Genomic DNA, 21,460 nt, shown 5'->3' on the forward strand with positions numbered 1-21,460 from the left:
CCAACTCAGCGAGCCTCCCCAGGAGGATACCGTGGTCAACGGTATCGAAGGCCGCTGAGATGTCGAGGAGGACCATATGGCTGAAATGGAGGATTATACAACGCTGGGCATCACTCACCAAGAAGTGCCCGTGTCCTTTACTCTCATGGCCTGAGCTTGGCATGAGTGGCACCATTTTGAATGGAGCAGAATATTTTCCTAGAAAGCACCAGAATCTGTTAATTTGCAAATGCTTGCCATGCCTTTCTGCTCCTCTTTCTTCTCTTTCCCAAAGAACTGGAAAAAAAAGAATTGAGTGGCTAAAGGTCACCTGTTTTTTCTCCCCTCCTGCTCCTTTCGTTGCCCCCAACTCCACCACCTTGTCTTCTGCCCCACTGATGACCCCTTGCCATAATTCCTGGTCTCTTTGCAGAGATGGGGGGAAAGGGACCCCCTTTTTATGGGTGGATTGGTCTTCTAGAAGGAGTCGTCCAAGTCCCATGTTTGAGTCAAAGTCCTTGAATCCAAAGTCTGAGTCCTTGGAAACAAGTTTGGGGCCCTATTAAAAACAAGGTTGTTGTTTTTTCCTCAGAAAAAGGGGAGAGGTTGGGTGGGTTCTGAGTTGAGCTTGAATGATTGGGAAAGAAACCGCCCAGAAACCCGGTCCAGTTTGAGTGGAGTCAGTGGTCCTTCTCCGCAGTGAGTTCCCTCTCCACTCCTGGCCTCCTTTCTGGGGGGGGCTTTCCCCCCCCAAACTCCTAGATGTCAATGCCCCCCCCAAAGCCCAGGGCTGGCCCACGTCTCCTTCGTACCACAACTCTCCCGCTCAGCCTCGTCCCTGGGGGAGAGGGATTTGTTCTCTTGCCCCATTCAAATGTGTGGGGAAAGAGGAGACGGTTGGGACCGGAGGAAAAGCCCCGCCCTGTTGAACTTCTGCCTGTCACGGAAGCCTTTAGAAGGGCAGGGTGTGGACAGGAGGACACACAGGTAAGAGGCGGGCAGGAGTGAACCCCTGAACCCCACGGAGAACAACAGCGCACCCCCCCCCTCTTTCTTTCTCTTTCTCTCTCTCTCCCCTGAGGGAGGAATTTTTCAAAAATGAGCGGTTACTAAAACTCGCCCAACCGCCTTCCTGAGGCGAGACGTTCTGGCCGCCTTCTCCACTGCGCAGGCGCCACAGCCCCTCCCCCGCCCCACTCCGAGTCCGTCTGCAGCCTCTGGCTCCGCCCAGGGAAGAACAATGGGGACCCAATGAGAACGCGGTCCTCCTGCGTGTCACCCGTTGCTGGGCTCAAGCAATTCCGCGTCCCCCTGCGTTATTATGCCGTCCATGAAGGGGGTTGCCCGGCAACCCAGCGACGGTCAGGGGAGAGAGTCTGGCTCCGCCCAGAGTACAATGGAGGCCCAATGAGAGCTCGCTCCTCCTCCTGCTCCTTTCGCGTCACCTGTCTCCGAGCAGAAGCCCCTCCCTCTGGAAGGCAGAAGCCTGGAGGGCTGGCTGGGCAAAAAAACCCGTTTCCCCCTCACCCCCTTTCTTCCCCGTCGAGTGGCTGACAGGCTGCCCTCCAAGCCCCACCCAGGGCTCGGTCTGCGCACGCGCGAGATCCTCTCACTGGCGGCTCGGCTCTTACTCCTGCGCATGCGCTCTTCTTCCCCACGGGGGGCGTGGTTTAGCCAGTGAGGGAGGGGGTCTGTGGCGCGTGCGCAGTGGAGAAGGCGGCCATAAGGTCTTCCCCTCAGGAAGGCGGTTGGGCGAGTTTTAGCGGCCGTTGATTTTTTTAAAAAATTCCTCTCTCAAGAGAGACAGAAAAATATCTTTTCTGCCCCCCCCCGTTTCAGGCTCCGCCCCTTCTGCTCCGCCCCCCTCCCCCCACCCACTTCGTCCTCCCCCTCCCCTCCCCCCATCGCCCCCCCCTTTCCATTCAGGGGAAAAACAGGAAGAGGAAGAAGAAGAAGAGGAGCGGCGTCGAAGGGGAACCGGAGGTGGGGAGCCCCGCTCTCTGCCCCCCCACCCTCTAGGATCCGGGGGGGGGGAAGAAGAGGCCGCTTTGCAAGGGGGGAGGGGAGGGGATTCCTCGCGAGTTTCCCGCCAGAGGACCGGGAAGGAGGGGAGCCATCTTCGGTCGGGGGGGGGGGAAATGCAGGACCGCTGTTTTTTTTTTGGGGGGGGGTTCAGAAGTAGCCTCTTCTCCCCCCCCTGCCAACCCCGGAGACCCCCCACAATCCGCTCGGTCTGCGAAGCACGAAAGGCCTTGAGGGGGAGGGGAGGGTTAGGGGAGGGGGGTCCCTTTGTTTCTCTCCCTGCCCTCCTCCTCCTCCTCCTCCTCTTCCTCTTCCTCCTCGTATGGAGGCGGGGCTACATTGGGAGGGGGGGCCGAATGGGAAGTCTGGGAGGGGCCTCGATCCCACCGTGTCCCCCCCCCCCCCGAGCGAGACACCCGGGCCCTTCTCGCTGTGCGGGTCGGGGGGGGGTCCTCCTCGACCCCCGTCTTTCCCCAGATCCTGCAGGCAGCCTCTTTTGGGAGGGGGTGGCGGATATGGGGAAAGGTGGGGATCGGTCCCCCTTGCTGTTTCTCTTCCCTCCAATGTCTCCTTCCTCCAGGAACCCCCTCCCCCAAACTTCACCCCCCCCCCCCAGATCGGAAGCGGGATGCAGTGGGGAGGAGAGGGGGGGTCTGCAAAGGGAGGACACGAGGGGGGGGGTCCCAGAAATGGGGCTTTGGGGGTGAAGAGGGGGGTCAGCTGGGGGCGATGGGGCTCCCCTCCTTCCCCCCCCATGCCTGGCCTGCTATCCTGAGTGTCCTCTGGATTCCCCCCCAAGTCTCGGGTGTTTGAAGGGGGCTCCTCAGAACAGTCTCTACGGTGCCCCATGGTTTTGTCTGTTTTCGTTTTGTCTCCTTTTGCCTTGTTTTATTCCTCTGGATTTCCCCCAGCGTGCTTGCAGAGACGAAGTCGGCTCCCTCTTCTCAAAGGGCGAGGGTGGGCAGTGAGTGAGTCGCCTTGCTTTCTGCTCTCCTCTGGAGGGAGTCGGGGAGCTTTCGCTGCCCTTTGGCGGCGGTGGTTGTCAATCGCAGGCACACTCAGTCTCTTACAGTGGTTGCGGTTGTTGTACTGCGCTCGCTGTGCTAGACTAGTTTCCTTTTGCGTGTTGCTTGGGATTGTTCTGATGGCAACATTTGCATGAGTGAGTAGATCTTTTACGGGTTGACTCTCTGGGAGGGGAGAGGGGGGCGGCATCTCCGGACATGGCCGAGGTTTCCTCCTGTGGTTGCAAGGCCGTTTTCCTTCTGGGTCTCCTCGAGGGGGAGGGGGATTCAAAGGGGGAGGAAGAGGGGATCTCTGGGGTCCAGATCTGGGACCCCCCCCATGGGTAGGGAGACCCCACCCACCGCTGCAAGGCCCTAGTATTTATTTATTTATTTATTTATTTATTTATTTAATATCCCGCCTATCTAGCCAGAGGAGGGCTTCATCATCCACTGGGTGGGTGGAGTTTCCTTCCCTGCGAGGAGACCCTCCCCTTCCCCCCTGAATCCTGCCAGCAACCGCCCTGGTGGGTGGGGAGAGAGGAACGTGGGAGAAAGTAACTTGCCTCCCATCTCTTCGCCCCCCCCCGCGTGCCTCCCTCTCATGACGTGGGATGCCCCCCTCCCTCCCTCCCTTAAAGTCCTAGGTGGGGCTGGGGAGGAAAATGGGGGGCGGTGCTGGGGGGGGCAGGAGGGAGGAGGCCCCATCCCTGGCAACATGAGGGAAAAGGGGGTTGGCTGAGTGAAAGGGAGGAAGGGGAGAAAAACGTCTGTCGGACCTCTTGCTCTTTTGCGCGCGCGCGCACACACACACACACACACAGAGAGAGAGAGAGAGAGAGAGAGAGGGATCTTTCTGGAGCGGAGGCTGAAAGGGAGATCCATCTCCCCAGGAATGGTCTTTTCTTCGAAGTTGTTCTCCCCCCCCCCAAAAACGCTTCAGGAATTTGGTTCCTGAAGGCGCTATCGAGGGCCGTCGGCTCTGCAAAAGACCTGCCCCCTCACTCCTCCTCCCAGGGGATTCGCCCTCCTGCCTCCAGTTCCTGGCTCTCCGTGGGGTGGAGCAGAAAAGGGGCTTTGGAAAGAGGCCGCAAGAGGCTCTGGTCCTTCCACACGGAGGGCAGGAGGAAGGAAGGACCAGAAAAGGCAGCCCAGCCTCTCCTTCTGGGGCGTCTCTTTCTCCTGGCGGGTCTTTTGTGGAGTGAATGGCTCTGAAGGGTCCGTTCCAGGCCAAGTGACCACAAAACGCTTTCGTTTACTGCAGGGGCAACTGACACCAAGACCACCCCCACCCTCAGTGGCCGCCGTTCTCAACCCCGTGAGGTGACAAGAAGTAACAACTGGTCCCCTGAGAACAGAGGTCCACCACATCACACGGGCTCTGGTGATTTCTAGATGTTGATTTTGTTTACCATTTTTAGTGTAGCTTTGGTTTGATTCTCTTTAAGGTTTGTAGACTTGCTGTTTTCAAGAACGTTCAAATCTTGTGTTTTAAAGATTTACATTAGCTGCATTGTGACCTTTTTCTAAGGAGAAAGGTGGGGTAAAATATTTCAAATAAATAGTGGGAGAAATACCATCTTGTATGCTGGTGCTTTCATCGCAGGTGTCCGCGGGAAGCATGGTTCCTGTTGCTCTCTGGTTCCCGCCTGTTGCCCCCCTTCCTCCCTGGGTTGGTGGAGGTTTTATCTCGGAGCCCGGCATGAGATCTTCCTTCCTTCCTCCCTCCCTCCCTCCCTCCCTCCTTTCTTTCTTTCTTCCTTCCTTCCTTCCTTCCTTCCTTCCTTCCTTCCTTCCTTCCTTCCTTCCTTCCTTCCTCCCTTCCTCCCTTCCTCCCTTCCTCCCTCCTTTCTTTCTTTCTTTCTTTCTTTCTTTCTTTCTTTCTTTCTTTCTTTCTTTCCAATAGAAACATGAGGAAGGCACATCCCGTAATGAAATGTTTTTGATTTACTTTATCCGTAAAGCCTCCCGGATGATCTTTTCTGTTTTTCTTTTCTCCTAGGAAGGGGCGAGACTGAACAAAAACCAAAAACAAAGAACCACATTCCAGATCCCTCCATCGTTTGCAAGGTCAGTGAGATTTCAAGAGGAGGCTGAAGTAGCCCTGCCCCACGCACACTCTCTAGTGTCTCAGTTTCCCTGACCCAGCAGGGATTTGAATCCAGGTCTCCTGGTTTCCCGTCTGGTACTCCATCCATGACACCACAGTTCTTCTTTGAACATGTGCCCAGCGGTGATTTTGGGGGTACGGTTTTCTTTTTATCTTTTTTAGGTGTATTATTTAAAATAAAATCTCAGTCCTGCTCACCCCAACCCCATGCTCACCAAGGGCAGGTCCTCTTGACAAGAGGCAAGCCTTGGTCGTCCTGATTTGGGGTGTGTGTGTGTGTGGGGGGGGTTTCCCTTCAAGGCTCCCTCCTTCTTCTCCCTGAACAGACAAGGCAGAGTGGGGGGATTTTGCTTTGCGCCGTCAACTTTTGCTTAAAACTCTTAGGATAGTCGATCAACAGGGAACCTCAGTTCTGTCCCCACCTTCTCCTTCGATGGGAGGATAAAAGGGACGGTAGACGGAGGCTGAATGGGGGTTCAGCCCCCATTCAGGATGGGGGGGGGTCTTCCAACTGGGTGCCCCTGAGGTCTGTGATTTGCAGGGTTCCCAACACTCGCTAGGCGTCCTTCTGGACCCAACGCTGTCAATGTTGAACCAGGTGGTGCCGGCGGTCCGATCTGCTCACTTCCCTCTCAGACGAATTGCCCAGCTGGGTCCCTGCCTGGATGCCCTGTGGCTCCCCGGATGGGTCCACACACAGAGAGTCTCTAAAGAAGCCAGAAAGGTTGACTAAAGAGCTTTCAACTCAGCTAAGTGTAAAAAAAAAGTGCAAGAAAAAAAAAGACCCAAAGGACTATTGCCCTGTCAGTCTGACATCAATTCCTGGAAAGAGTCTAGAATTGATCATTAAGCAGACAGTTTGCATTTACTTAGAAAGCAATGCTGTCATTACTAGAAGTCAACACGGGTTTTTCAAAAAACAAGTCATGCCAGACTAATTCAATCTCCTTTTTTAATAGAGTTACAGGGCTGGTGGATGAAGGGAATGCTGTGGATGTAGGATATCTTGAGTTCATTTTTTTTTTAAAAAAATATTTATTTTCCAAATCAAATGCAAAAATACAAAATACTTACCAACAATCTAAAACCCAGTGCACCCCCATGCCCACGGGACCTTTTGGAGTAATTCTTTTATTACTTTCCTTTCACTAATTCACATTCAAGAAATCTACCCCAAATAGCATTAAAAATATTCAAACTTATTTCCCCTCTTTTCACCTTAATTTCAGTAGTCAATTTGTCATTTAACGAAATGTCCCTACTTCATTATACCAATCTTCTACTTTGATATCATGTTTGTCTTTCCCGTGTCTAGCTATTAATAATTTAGCACTTGTCATAAAATTATAAATCAATTCCTTTGAGTAATAATCAAGCTCTAATTTATCAAAAATTAACAACTAAACAATTTTTGAGTTAAGGTCAATCTCTTTTCCAAATATATCATATATTTCCTTAAAAATCAATTTTCAAAATTTCTCAATCTATTTACACTCCCAACCACATATGATAATATGTGCCAATTTCTTCATCACATTTCCAACAGGCCTTAGAATATTCTGAATTTTTTCTGTTCAATTTCACTGGAGTAATGTACCACCTTAAACTAATTTTTTAAAAAATCTCCTTTATTTTTACAGACATTAATCTTAAAACTCTCGTCTTCCAGATTTTTTTTCCAATCTTCTATTCTGATTTCTGTCTTTAAATTATGTTCCCAAATTGATATCAATCCTTCTATTTCATTCTCTTTCTCCTCCTGATCCAAAATTAGGTTATCAATTTTACTTAGTACTGCCTTCCTCAAACCATCCTTCTCCATGTCTTCATGTGATGATAGAAATTGTTCATACTTAGTACATTCTCTACATTTGCCAATAATCCTCAACCATTCTTTAGTCCATCTGCCTAATTGGATATAATTGTACCATGACAGTTTATTAGTTTCAAGTTTAGCTATAATCTGATCCTTTGAGCTCATTTTAATCATCCAGCCCTTCAATCTGGCAATTTTTTATCCTTAAACAAATCAACAAATCCCTTCAAGTTTACTGGGAAATTTTCTATTCCAGTCACTAATTTTATTGGTGAAGTAAAAGGACAAAATTCTTTTGCATAGAAAAATTGTTTCAAAATGAGCGTTATTGTAGGAAATTGTCTCATAAGAAGCATAGCCCTAAAAGCTTACCAGACTCAAAAACAAAAGTAGTGATCAACTCTAAACCAACACAGTCTTAAAAGAATTTAGCGACATGTACACACTCCTTATTTTTCGCTCCAAAGGTTTATGAAGAAAAACTCCATCTTCAAAAGGAAGAAATGCATTTTAAACGTAGTTTTACATACCGGTGAGGTTTATTTCTTAGCTGCTCATCCCTCCCGAGTGGAAGTGACGTCCTAGCATATCTTGATTTCAGTAAGGCCTTCGACAAGGTTCCTCACAATATTCTTGCAAAGAAGCTGGTACAGTGTGGGACGGACAGTGCTACTGTTAGGTGGATTTGTAATTGGTGGACTGAAAGAGGTGACTTGTGGGGTGCCACAGGTTTCTGTTCTGGGTCCCGTGTTATTCAACATATTTAGCAATTCCTTGGATGAAGGAATAGAGAGTATGCCGATTAAATTTGCAGATGATACCAAATTGGCAGGGGTTGCTAATTCCCCAGAGGACAGGATTAAAATTCAGAATGACCTTGACAGATCAGAGTCGTGGGCCAAAACTAACAAAATGAATTTCGACAGGGAGAAATGTAAGGTCCTACAGCAAGGCAGAAAAAATGATCTGCACAGATCTAGGATCTAGGATGGAAGACACCTGGCTAGAAAAACAGGACCCGTGAAAAGGATCCAGGAGTCTTGGTAAAGCGCAAGCCGAACATGAGTCAGCATTGTGATGCGGCTGCCAAGAAAGCCGATGCGATTCTTCGTTGCATACATAGGTGTATATTGACTAGATCAAGGGAAGTGATAGTACCACTCTATTCTGCTTTGGTCAGACCTCACCTGGAGTCTTGTGTCCAGTTCTGGGCACCTCAATTCCAAAAGGATGTTGACAACCTGGAACGTGTCCAGAGGAGGGCGACCAAAATGGATAAAGGTCTGGAAGCCATGTCGTACGACGAGCAGTTTAGGAAGCCGGGAATGCTTAGCCTTACAAAAAGAAGGTTGAGAGAGGAAATGATAGCTGTGTTTAAATATTTGAAAGGGTGTCATGTTGAAGAGGAGACAGGTTTATTTTCCAGGGCTCCAGAGACTAGGACGCGGAGCAATGGTTTCAAACTACAGGAAAAAATATTCCATCTGAATATTAGGAAGAACTCCCTGACAATCAGAGCTGTCTGGCCGTGGAAGAGGCTGCCTCGAAGGGTGGTGGAGTCTCCTTCTTTGGAGGTTTTTAAGCAGAGGCTGGATGGTCATCTGTCGGGAGTAATTTGATGGATGTTCCTGCATGGCAGGGGGTCAGACTGGATGGCCTCCGTGTTCTCTTCCAACTCTATGTCTCTAAGAATACAGTAATTCTCTTTAGGTGGGGCTTCCCTTGAGGTGGACACCAGGAGATGCAAGAGGGGCAGGGCCTCCTCAGTCCACCAATCTCCCCCTCCAGTCGTCTCCTCTGGGGAGGCGATTCCATAGCCCCGTGTGGGTGATGGTTCTTCCGTTCTACATTTTCTTTTTTCCTTTGCTATTTGCATCCACGCTCCCCTTCCATCCTGTACTCTCCCATTTGCCACAGTAGAAAAGTTTTCTGGCTGAGTGATCATTCCTTCACCTTTCTACCTCTTCTCTTTATATAATCATCCTCTCCCAGATATAAATCCATGCTTTCTCCATCCAGAAACCTTCCCACCCTTCTAGCAATACCTTACTCTCTTCACCTCCACCGTACCGGCCTCCACTTCTCTCTAACTCTCTGCTCCTGGTCCTTCTTATTTCTGGTCTCCTTCCTTCTCTCTTCCCTTCACATCCTACGTGGGGGGGATGGCGTTTCCCCTTTTCTCTTTTGGCCCATTTCCTCTTTTTGCTGGCTGGACGCTCCTCGCGGATACAATGGAATCGTGGATCAAGACTCCACACTCACTTTGTGTCCAAGACACATCTAACACACTCTGTCAATCAGTCCCGATCCCAGCCACCAAGGCAGTACTTAACAGTCCACTCTTCTTACCTTGTTCCGTGCACGGAGTTGCCTGGTTGTTAGATTTGTGCCCAACAAAATTTCCCTGTCTCCTTCACCGTGGTGGAGACAGCATGGTCACTATTCCCTAGCAACTCAGTAACATTCCTGTCCCTAACCAGGTCCTGAGTCACCTGTCCTCCGTTGGGATCCATGAGAAATTTGTTTGTTTGTTTGTTTGTTTGATTTATATCCCGCCCATCTGGTATATTCTACCACTCTGGGAGGCTACCAACAAACATATATTCATTAAATAATACAAAGCCATTGACATATCCATAATAAAAACGGTGCAAAATATAATAAATGATAGATAGCAAAAGGAGAAAGAATTAAGTGCTGGCAGGAGGGAAGGCCTGGATGTACATCCATGTTTTTAGTTGGGTTTTAAATATACCCAGCATAGGGGCCTCACAAATCTCCGGAGGAAGGTTGTTCCAGAGGCGAGGAGCCACAGCCGAGAAGGCCCGGTTTCGTGTCTTTTCCTTCCGTGCCTCCCTCGGTATCAGGCTCCTCGACCTCACCTCCTGGCTCGCGTGGGTGATCCGGGTAGATCTTGGTGGGAGCACGCGTTCCGCCAAGTATTGAGGTCCCAAACCGTTTAGGGCTTTATAGGTAAGGGTTAGGACTTTGAAGTCAACGTGGAAACGGATGGGCAGCCAGTGCAGCATGGCCAGAATAGGAGAAATGTGCTGGTGTTTTCTCACTCCAGTAAGGAGTCTGGCTGCTGCATTCTGCACCACTTGAAGTTTTCGCATCAACCTCAAAGGCAGCCCCACGTAGAGTGCATTACAGTGGTCTAATTTTGACATTACGAGCACATGCACCAAGGTAATGAGCGCCCCCGTGTCAAGGTAGGGCCGCAGCCGGGCTATCCACCAAAGGTGGGAAAAGGCAGTATGGACTACCGATGCCACCTGTGTTTCCATGGTAAGCGCCGGGTCCAAATGCACACCCAAGCTGCGGACCCCGCTCTTTGCAGACAGGGCCACCCCCCCAAACGAGAGAGAGAGAGTCGCCCAGGCCACCAGCTGTGGGGGCCCCCACCCTCAGAACTTCCATCTTGTCCGGGTTCAGCCTCAGCCCATTTTCCTGTATCCATTGCAGTACGGTCCCCAGGCAGCACTGAAGGGACAGGACAGCATCACCTGCAGTTGGTGAAAAGGAGATGTAGAGCTGGGTGTCATCTGCATACTGATGACACAATGCTCCACACCCCCTGATGACCCCACCCAGCGGCCTCATGTAGATGTTAAACAGCATTGGGGAAATAATCAACCCCTGTGGAACCCCGCAATTGGAACTCCACGGGGCTGAAACACTCTCCCCAAGCTGTGCTCTCTGGGGCTGGTCCTCCAAGAAGGAACGGAGCCAGGCAAGTGCCGAGCCACCAATTCCCAACTTGGAGAGCCTCCCCAGGAGGATATCGTGGTCGACGATATCAAAGGCCACCGAGATGTCGAGGAGGACCAGCAGAGACATTTTGCCACTGTTGGCCTCCCTCAACAGGTCATCGTACAGGGCAACCAATGCAGTTTCTGTACCGTGGCGTGGCCTGAAGCCTGACTGAAATGGGTCCGGGGTATCTGTTTCCTCCAAGAGAGCCTGAAGTTGGTCTGCCACCACCCTCTCGACCACTTTGCTCATGAAAGAAACATTGGCGATGGGCCTGTAATTGCCAATTTCGTCCACTGCTAAGTTCAGTTTCTTTCTTATGGGCCTAATGAGTGTCTCCTTGAGGGCAGATGGAAACCTGCCCTCAAGGAAAGACCCATTTATTATTGCAGTGGCCCATTCTGTTGTTATCGGCCTGGTTGCTTTGATTAGCCAGGCCAGGCAAGGGTCCAAGGAGGAGGTGGTGGCTCGACAGAGGTCAAGCACCTTGGCTACAGAATCAGGCGTGACAGGCTGAAAGGTGTTAAAAGTTACCGGGCAAGACGGAGCGCTGGACATCTCTGCTCGACTCACTGTATTTAAAAAAGGAGAGAGCTCCCGGCGGATGGCCTCCACTTTAGATTTTAAAAAGCCTGCAAACTGGTCAGGTGAGAAACTAGGGGGAGGCCTATAACCTGGACCCGTTCCGGATAGGTTGCGCACTATACGGAATAACTCCGCCTGCTGGTTGGACACTTCGCTTATCCGCTTAGCGAAGAATGATTGACATGCAGCCTTTACCTTATTCAGGTAAAGGTTAGTTGCGACCTTAACAGCTATCCAGTTATGGTCCATCGGGTTCTTCCTCCATCTACGCTCTAGCCTTCTCCTTATTCGCTTAATCACTCGAAGCTCCTGGTTGAACCAGGGCGCCGGGTGGGTTCTGCGCCGGAGAGGGCATTTGGGTGCGATCGTGTCTATGGCCCTGACAGGAGCGCTTGCCAGGTCAGGCATAACACCTCTCATGACATCCTGGAATCCAACCGGATCCAGGAGCCTTCGAGGACGGACCATGACAATAGGTCCCTGCTTCCTGCAATGGGGGAGAGCCACTGTGAAGTTACATTTTACCAGATGGTGATCTGACCATGGCAAGGGGACCAACACGAGGTCAGTCACCATCAGACCACACTCGCTCCAATTGGTGGAAAAAAACAGGTCCAGCGTATGGCCACCCACGTGGGTGGGGCCCTTGACATGTTGGAACATGTTCAAGGAAGCCATGGTTTCCAAGAACTCAAGAGCTGGCCCAGAGGCCTCTGCCCCTGCATGCAGGAAGGGAAGTGGCTGGGTTGCAGAGAGCGCGGTAGCCCAGCAAAATCCCAATACCATCCCTGGCCCCAGCTGACACGTGGAGTGCCTCTAGACCCGGCTTTACCACTGAGGAGCACCTAGTAACCTGTAAGCTGGATTTATAAACAATGGCTACTCCCCTCCGCCCCTCCAGTCTACCCTGGTGCTGGACGGCATAACCGGGTAGAGAGATGAGAGCCAGGGGAGGACCCCCTCCCCGCCAATCCACGTCTCGGTTATGTATGCCAGGTCTGCATCCTCCTCCAGGATAAAGTCGTGGATCACCTGGGTTTTGTTGGATACAGACCTGGCATTCAACAGTACCAGATTTAGAGTGGAAGGTTGGCTGGACTGGCTACCTCGATACTGGGGGTTGGTCACAGTCTCAGAACAATGAACAGCCTTCAAGCATCTGTTCATTGTTCTTCTGACACAAGTAGGGACTGTGCCAACACCATATCTCCCTCTGCCCATGACCACAGGGATGTTAAAAGGGCCCTCACTGGGCAAGCAAGCCTCCCACTCCATGCCAGATAAAAAGAAAAAGAAAAAAATAAATAAAATAGAAAAGCAGAATCCTAAATAATACCACAATTTAACAAAGTGCAAAGACAAATACAATATGGTTCAAAATTATACAGTGTGATAATTAAAAATCCCGAATAGAAAAAATAGTATTTTTTAAATTGCATTTTTAATTATTTTTTAAACTACAAACACATATCTAACATACATTACAAACACCCCAAACCCTCCCCCCCTTTGAGGACAGGGATCCAGACCTCATTACTTTCCCACTTTCCCAAAACTCCAGAGAGCATTGAAGAAGAAAAAACTAAATAAGAAAACAAAGCCCATCAATCATTTTGCCCTATCTTCAAGTTCGACCTTGGGCCCAAGCATGTATTAAGTTCCAACTTTGTTTTTCATGGTCTCTTGGTTGATCTGGTAGCGCTTCTGATAGTGTGTCCAGTTCTATAATGTCCAGCATCTTCTTCAGGAGCTCCTCCATTGTAGGTACATCTTCACTTTTCCATTTTTGGGCCCAGAGTAACCTAGCTGCTATCAATATATGCATCAAACAATATTTAATTTTCTTGTCAGTAGTTTCTGGCACAATGTTTAATAATGCTATTTCAGGTTTAAGGTTTAATTTCTTTTGAATAATTTCTTTTATCATTTCCCACAACTGTAACCAATAGCCCCTAGCTTTTTCACATGACCACCACATATGATAATAAGTCCCCACCTTTTTTTTACATTTCCAACAGATATTGCTGCTACCTTCTGACATTTTTGCCAATTTTATAGGAGTATAATGCCATCTGTAAAACATTTTGAGGGTATTTTCTCTTAGATTTACTGGCTTAATCATTTTATAACAGTCTTTCCACATCATCGTCCAGTGATCAATGTCAGTGTTATAACCGAAATCCCGTGCCCATTTTACCATTGTCTCCGAATACAAAAAATAGTATTAAGTTTTTTAAAAAGTACCCAAGAAGTTACCGCCTCATCTAGTCCAGAGACCTTTGGGTAGTGTGGGCGGCATATAAATTAAATAAATAATAATAATAAATAAGTCTGTCCTCCTCCGCCTCGCAGCTTTGTCCCTTTAGGTTTTACCGGTCTTAGTGTTTTTATTATTTCAGAGGTTGTTAATATAGATGTTAATGGCAAGGGAAATGTCGGAGTGAGGATGTTACGAGTTCCATTACAGTGATGAGCGTGGGCAGCGTCAAGAGCAATAAAGTCCAGGCAAACAAGTTCTCAGTCCCTGGCTTTCCCTTTTCCCTTCCTCGAAAGGGAGGTAAGGGTTCTTTGTGACCAGACCGGGAAGGGCAGAGTGAACAGTCCGATCCAGGAAAGGAGGCTGCTGTCAGGAAGACCAACATGGCGGCCGCCTGGCAGGTCGGCTCTCTCCTCCCCACAGCCGCCCAGGGTCTTCCCCCCGCCGTCTCACCACCGGTGCCTGGGATGGTCCACCTCTCCACCACAGCAACACGAGGCACACGGAGCTCCTGGGCAACACAGCCACCTCCTTTAGCTACAGGAAACCCAGCAGTCCTGGCTCCAGCCTCAGCCATGCAGTCAAGACAGAGCTCGTCAGGAAGAGGCGGGCGCCGAGTCATGAGGCTCCAGGTCTTCTCCCCTCCAAGGCAGCCGCCGATGTCAGCCTGGGTCGGAGAGCCCATTCCCCCGCAGCGCTCAAACGCCACCTCCTGCGGGCTGGCGAGGGCTTCCGAGCCTCCGAGCTCTGCTGACAAGCCGGAAGGCTCCAATCGAGCCCCAGCTCCGGCCCCGCGTTAGAGCTCTGGCTCCAGCCCCACAACCCCGTGCTCAGTCAGTCATCAGGGAGGCGAGGAGGAGGAGGACCAAGAAAAGAATGGGGGGGGGGAGAAGGAAAGGGGAGAAAAAGGAAAGAAAAAACAAAATAGTGAGGAAAATCCAAGAGGCAAGCCGTTGCGGCGGAGAGAAGCGCTAGCTGCCCACCTCTGGCGCCATCTTGGGGGAAAAGGTTCTACAGCGATCTGCTCCAAGATGTAGTCATTTAGCATGTCAAGAAACCCGGTCTCTCTTTCTTGACCCGAGCATACCTTGGCCCAGTCGATGTGAGGATAATTGAAGTTCCCAATGTTTACGATCTTGTGCCTTTGGGACACCTCCCTGATTTCTATCCACTTATCAAATTTTCCTGCTCAAGTTTTTCCCAACATTTTCCCCTCAAGTTTTTGATCTGGAGGATGATGGCAAGCCCTCCAACCCACTATCACATTGTTCCTTGGGGCTGGCAGTTTAACCCACAGTGATTCTATGATGGAGTCAGATCCGCCGTCCATCTCCATTCCTGTTGGATTCTACCCCTTCTTTGACCTAGATGGCAACCCCACCTCCCACACGCCCCTCCCTGTCCCTCCTCTAGAGTTTATCGTCTTGGATTGTGGTATCCCACTGGTTCTCCGAATCCCACCAGGTTTCTGTTATGGCCATTCTATCAATCTTATATCTACCCTCCAAATAGAAGTTAAGTAAATAAAAAAGTTATATAAACAGCATGCACCAGTTCTCTCATCTTTGCTCAGACGCTTTGGAGATTTGCATAAAAGCACCTGCGTACGGGGTCCCCCAAGAAGGGTGGCTTGTTTGCTTCTCCTTCCAGTGGACCAACAATCCCATCCCATCATGCTCCCAGGCCTAATTCCTACACTGTCATCACTTTGCTTTATTCTGTCCTCCCCATCCTCATTCCACAAGGATGAGGAGTCCCGAAATGAACGCCTCTCAGCTCCTGTCTGCTTTCCCCTGGGATTCAGTTTAAACGCTGCTCTGCCACCTTTTAAAAGTTACGCGAGAGCAGTTCAGTTCCATGTTCAATCAAGTGAAGCCCGTCCCTCTTATACAAGCCCGGCTTGTCCCAAAACATTAATGAGTGCCAAATGAATCTGAACTCCTCTCCTTGACACCACCGTCTCATTCACGCATTCAGACCCCTGAGCTCGCGGAACAGGTACCACTTCCGAGAGCGCTACCTTTGAGGTCCTGGCTCTGAGCTCCCTCCCTAACCACCTAAATTTGGCTTCCAGGACCTCGTGGCTACATTTCCCGAAGTTGTTGGTAGCGACATATGTAATGATCTCGTGTCTGTAAAGAGACAATGATCCTGATCAGGGAGTCTGTCTGGGAACAAAAACTACTACCTTGATTCCCTGAGGTTAGTCCTATAAGCTTCAGAAGTGTGTAATGTGTGCCACATAGACGAGCCTGGTCCACACGTTGAGACCCCTAGCTGGCCCTGTACGTGGAACAGATAGAGCAGTTCTGAGAACACTGCCTTTCAGGTACAGTAATAACTTGGTTTATGTATGCCTCAGTTTACGTAATTTCTGATTTATGAATGGAAATCAGTTCAAAATAATGCTTCGGTCTACGTTTCTTTTCCCCCGTTTCTTTCACTTTGTGAAGGAAGTTTCCGTGCACCTGGAGGTTTGTAGCGCTGCCACCATCGCTATGGCCACCCGCATTGCGGTTCATATATTTTTCGCATGACATGACGTCCTGGAGGGCACATTGATTTCATAAACCAAGGTACTACTGTAATATGCAGCATTTAGAATTTGTAATATTTAATTTAGCTGGGGTCAAATACCTTCTGAATGTCAGTGTTTAAATTTTTGCTTTTATTCTCACAGATGTGGTTTATCAAATTCCTTCTCCTCCACCCTTTCTTGTGCATTGGTTTAGGTATCTAACTCTGGAGCCAGAGTTTGGGAGTTCACTTCCCTTCTAGCTCTGCAGTTCTAAGATTCTATTAACTCAGTACCTATTTCCCTGGCCATCTCTGCTTCCTGTCCTGTTTCCAGAAATGCCTCATGATTCTCTACCCGTAATAACATTTTATAAATTCTACATCCCATCCCTTTTGTGCACCTGTCTTTTCTCCCTCTGAATAATAATCTTTGCAGACTTTTGACAGTTCCCAGCATTGACCACTAACTGCTCTTTACTCATTCTTGAGTCCAGTGATCTAGCTGCATTCATCCACTTTTACGCTTCCTTTCTAACACTATCCTTCCCCCCCTTGTTATTCATTTTTGCTAAACAATCCTTAAATTCAAATATTTGTTTCCTCTTTAATCAACTTTGAGAAATTCCTTTCTAAGTTCCTGGAAACTTAAGTACAATCATATTTATTGCGGTCAAAGACCCAGTAAAACTAAATAAAGTATACAAAGATATGGTACACATTTTTAAAAGGACATGCTCCAATAAATTGGGAACATTTACATTAAAACTGAATCCTTACTATGTGACTGTTGATTAGCTCATCACCCTTAGAATCTCTTCTTAAGACTTAAAAGGGCTTTATGAGTTTTACAGACTGCTGCCAAGAAACTGGCACACTGCTTTGTGGGTTGGATCCCAGAAGCAGCAGCTTGGCCCTTTCTGTATCTGTTTCGTTTCGTTTAGTCGTTTAGTCGTGTCCGACTCTTCGTGACCCCATGGACCAGAGCACGCCAGGCCCTCCTGTCTTCCACTGCCTCCCGGAGTTGGGTCAGATTCATGTTGGTTGCTTCGGTGACACTGTCCAGCCATCTCATCCTCGGTCGTCCCCTTCTCCTCTTGCCTTCACACTTTCCCAACATCAAGGTCTTTTCCAGGGAGTCCTCTCTTCTCATCAGATGGCCAAAGTACTGGAGCCGAGCTTCAGGATCTGTCCTTCCAGGGAGCACTCAGGGTTGATTTCCTTTAGAATTGATAGGTTTGTTCTCCTTGCAGTCCAGGGGACTCTCAAGAGCCTCCTCCAGCACCACAATTCAAAGGCATCAATTCTTCGGCGGTCAGCTTTCTTTATGGTCCAGCTCTCACTTCCATACATCACTACAGGAAAAACCATAGCTTTGACTATTCGGACTTTTGTTGGCAATGTGATGTCTCTGCTTTTTAAGATGCTGTCAAGGTTTGTCATTGCTTTCCTCCCAAGAAGAAGGCGTCTTTTAATTTCGTGGCTGCTGTCTCCATCTGCAGTGATCATGGAGCCCAGGAAAACAAAATCTGTCACTGCCTCCATGTCTTCCCCTTCTATTTCCCAGGAGGTGATGGGGCCAGTGGCCATGATCTTAGTTTTTTTGATGTTGCACTCTCCTCTTTCACCCTCATTACAAGGTTCTTTAGTTCCTCCTCACTTTCTGCCATCAGAGTGGTATCATCTGCATATCGGAGGTTGTTGATATTTCTTCCGGCAATCTTGATTCCAGCTTGGGATTCCTCCAGTCCAGCCTTCCTCATGATGTATTCTGCATATAAGTTAAATAAGCAGGGAGACAATATACAGCCTTGTCGTACTCCTTTCCCAATTTTGAACCAATCAGTTGTTCCATATCCAGTTCTAACTGTTGCTTCCTGTCCCACATATAGGTTTCTCAGGAGATGGATAAGGTGGTCAGGCACGCCCATTTCTTTAAGGACTTGCCATAGTTTGCTGTGGTCCACACAGTCAAAGGCTTTTGCATAATCAATGAAGCAGAAGTTGATGTTTTTCTGGAACTCTCTGGCTTTCTCCATAATCCAGCGCATGTTAGCAATTTGGTCTCGAGTTCCTCTGCCCCTTCGGAATCCCGCTTGTACTTCTGGGAGTTCTCGGTCCACATATTTCTGAAGCCTACCTTGGAGGAGTTTGAGCATAACCTTGCTAGCGTGTGAAATGAGTGCAATTGTGCGGTAGTTGGAGCATTCTTTCGCACTTCCCTTCTTTGGTATTGGGATGTAGACTGATCTTTTCCAGTCCTCTGACCACTGTTGAGTTTTCCAAACTTTCTGGCATATTGAATGTAGCACCTTAACAGCATCATCTTTTAAGATTTTAAATAGTTCAGCTGGAATGCCATCACCTCCACTGGCCTTGTTGTTAGCCAGGCTTTCTAAGGCCCACTTGACTTCACTCTCCAGGATGTCTGGCTCTAGGTCAGCAACTACATTCTCTGGGTTGTCCGGGATATCCAAATCTTTCTGATATAATTCCTCTGTGTATTCTTGCCACCTCTTCTTGATGTCTTCTGCTTCTGTGAGGTCCCTTCCGTTTTTGTCCTTTATCATGTCCATCCTTGCACAAAAGGTTCCTCTGATATCTCCAATTTTCCTGAACAGATCTCTGGTTTTTCCTTTTCTGTTATTTTCCTCTATTTCTTTGCATTGTTCATTTAATAAGGCCCTCTTGTCTCTCCTTGCTATTCTTTGGAAGTCTGCATTCAATTTTCTGTAACTTTCCCTATCTCCCCTGCATTTTGTTTCCCTTCTCCTCTCTGCTATTTGTAAGGCTTCCTTGGACAGCCACTTTGCTTTCTTGCATTTTCTTTTCTTTGGGATGGTTTTTGTTGCTGCCTCCTGTACAATGTTACGAGCCTCTGTCCAAAGTTCTTCAGGTACTCTGTCCACCAAATCGAGTTCCTTAAATCTGTTCTTCACTTCCACTGTGTATTCATAAGGGATTTGATTTAGATTATACCTGAGTAGCCCGGTGGTTTTTCCTACTCTCTTCAGTTTAAGCTTGAATTTTGCTATGAGAAGCTGATGATCAGAGCCCCAATCAGCTCCAGGTCTTGTTTTTGCTGACTGTATAGAGCTTCTCCATCTTTGGCTGCAGAGAATATAATCAATCTGATTTCGATATTGCCCATCTGGTGATTTCCACGTGTAGAGTCGCCTCTTGTGTTGTTGGAAGAGAGTGTTTATGATGACCAGCTTGTTCTCTTGACAAAACTCTATTAGCCTTTGCCCTGCTTCATTTTGAACTCCAAGGCCAAACTTCCCTGTTGTTCCTTTTATCTCTTGACTCCCTACTTTGGCATTCCAGTCCCCTAGAATGAGAAGAACATCCTTCTTTGGGGTCAGTTCTAGAAGGTGTTGTAAATCTTCAAAAAATTGTTCAATTTCAGTCTCCTCAGCAATGGAGGTTGGTGCATAAACTTGGATTATTGTGATGTTGAAAGGTCTGCCTTGGATTCGTATTGACATCATTCTATCATTTTTGAGATTGTATCCCATTACAGCTTTACCCACTCTTTTGTTGACTATGAGGGCTACTCCATTCTTTCTACGGGATTCGTGCTCACAATAGTAGACATGATAATCATCTGATTTGAATTCACCCATTCCTGTCCATTTTAGTTGACTGACGCCCAGGATGTCAATGTTTATTCTTGCCATCTCCTGTTTGACCACCTCCAGCTTCCCAAGGTTCATAGATCTTACATTCCAGGTTCCTATGCAATATTTTTCTTTGCAGTATCGGACTTTCCTTTCACTTCCAGGCACGTCCACAGCTGAGCGTCCTTTCGGCTTTGGCCCAACCACTTCATTAGCTCTGGGGCTACTTGTACCTGTCCTCCGCTCTTCCTCAGTAGTATGTTGGACGCCTTCCGACCTGAGGGGCCCATCTTCCAGCGTCATATCTTTTAGCCTTTTGTTTCTGATCATGGGGCGTTCTTGGCAAAGATACTGGAGTGGCATTGCCAGTTCCTACTCCAGGTGGATTGCATTTAGTCGGAACTCTCCACTATGACCTGTCCCTCTTGGGTGGCCCTGCACGGCATAGCCCATAGCTTCTCTGAATTGCTCAAGCCCCTTCACCACGACAAGGCAGCAATCCATGTATCTGTAGGGCCCAACATTTTCCCGGTTAGGGGTGAAATATATTTCTGCCGTATGCCCTTCTACTGTGGGCACTGGGAGAGAACGTGCTCTGTTGACTCAACCTCCCCCGAGCCACACGGCATACCCGTTCTGAAAGGGGTGTCCTTTTAAAATGGCCTTCAAGCATGGCTGAGGGGAGCACTCACCATCTGGCTAGGAAGAAGGCTGTCCTGTGGTGTGGGATTTCTAAGCATGAGAGGTATGTGGCTTGCTCAGCTGCCTACTTATCCTCTGCTGCTAAGAAGTTGGGGCATTGATTAATATCGCTCTGTATGTGTGTGTGTGTGTGTGTCCCATGCTCTTTGTCTTGGGTCAGTTTTTGTGTGGTTTATGTCCATAACCAGAACAGCCTCTGGGGAAAATCCCAGGTGTCTCAGCTTTTCTTGTGCCATCTTAGTCCAGGAAGATTGGAAGTTGTCACGTAGGATCAAGGATGCTGAATCTGATGTTGGCGGGATTGAGTTTGAGCTAGAGGTTAATAGAGGAAAGAGGTGGAGCAAAAGAGAGATGCCACACCCACCTTGAGGCTCCCAACAGACGTCCCGGAAAAATGGCCCGGCTCAGAGGCAGAAACCTCTGCCTGAGCAGAAAGAACTCCCTCCCCCACTTTCTGAGTTTACAACCTGAGTTCAATTCTTCATCAGCCTCCGGCTGCCCATCAGTCCCTTCAGCATGTTTTGAAGGCAAGCAGCTCAACTTCTCCAGCTCAGCAATTTTCCTGTTTTTAAGCATTCTGGGCAGCCTTTAGGCCTTTGATTTCTTTGTTGTGCCAAGGCAACTGGGCTAAGCAAACATACCTGTTTCTTCCTTCAGGATTTAGGAATTCTCATTCGCAGCCCTCTTTTCTCCTGGTCAAAGGGCCTCAGGCTGCCCAAAATGTTAAAAACAGTCCTCTGGGTTTTAAAAGGCAAATGGACAGTGTGTGTGGAAGTGCTGGTTTAAAAAAGGAGAAAACAGCACCTCCCACACAAAAGGGCCACAGAGCAGACGGGCGTTGGAGAAATCAGCGTTCCCGAGGTTGACCTCCCTTTCCTTCATCCGGCCTAAAGGCTGAGAGAAACAGGCAGCGACTGAAGTTCAGAAATGAATGACCGCGGCTTCCCTTGAGCTACACGCAGTGGTGTCCAACCTTGGCCCTCCAGATGTTCTTAGACTATAGCTCCCAGAAGCCTTCACCACCATCTCTGCTGGCCAGGATTTCTGGGAGTTGAAGTCCAAGAACATCTGGAGGGCCAAGGTTGGACACCACAGAAA

At 48.8% G+C, this 21,460-nt stretch overlaps 1 long non-coding RNA gene across 2 annotated transcripts in view; it reads left to right on the top strand.

Annotated features, from left to right (window-relative positions):
• The first annotated feature begins 1,695 nt into the window (after positions 1-1,695).
• The window catches only part of LOC110071723 (uncharacterized), a 30,830-nt gene continuing 11,065 nt past the window's right edge, over positions 1,696-21,460 (top strand). For both annotated transcript variants that reach the window (XR_013539521.1, XR_013539522.1), the window contains exons 1-3: positions 1,696-1,962; positions 4,270-4,389; positions 5,008-5,075. This is a non-coding gene — a long non-coding RNA (uncharacterized LOC110071723). The remainder of the gene's footprint in view (positions 1,963-4,269; positions 4,390-5,007; positions 5,076-21,460) is intronic.

Source organism: Pogona vitticeps, chromosome W (assembly GCF_051106095.1).
Source record: "Pogona vitticeps strain Pit_001003342236 chromosome W, PviZW2.1, whole genome shotgun sequence".
NCBI lineage: Eukaryota > Metazoa > Chordata > Lepidosauria > Squamata > Agamidae > Pogona > Pogona vitticeps.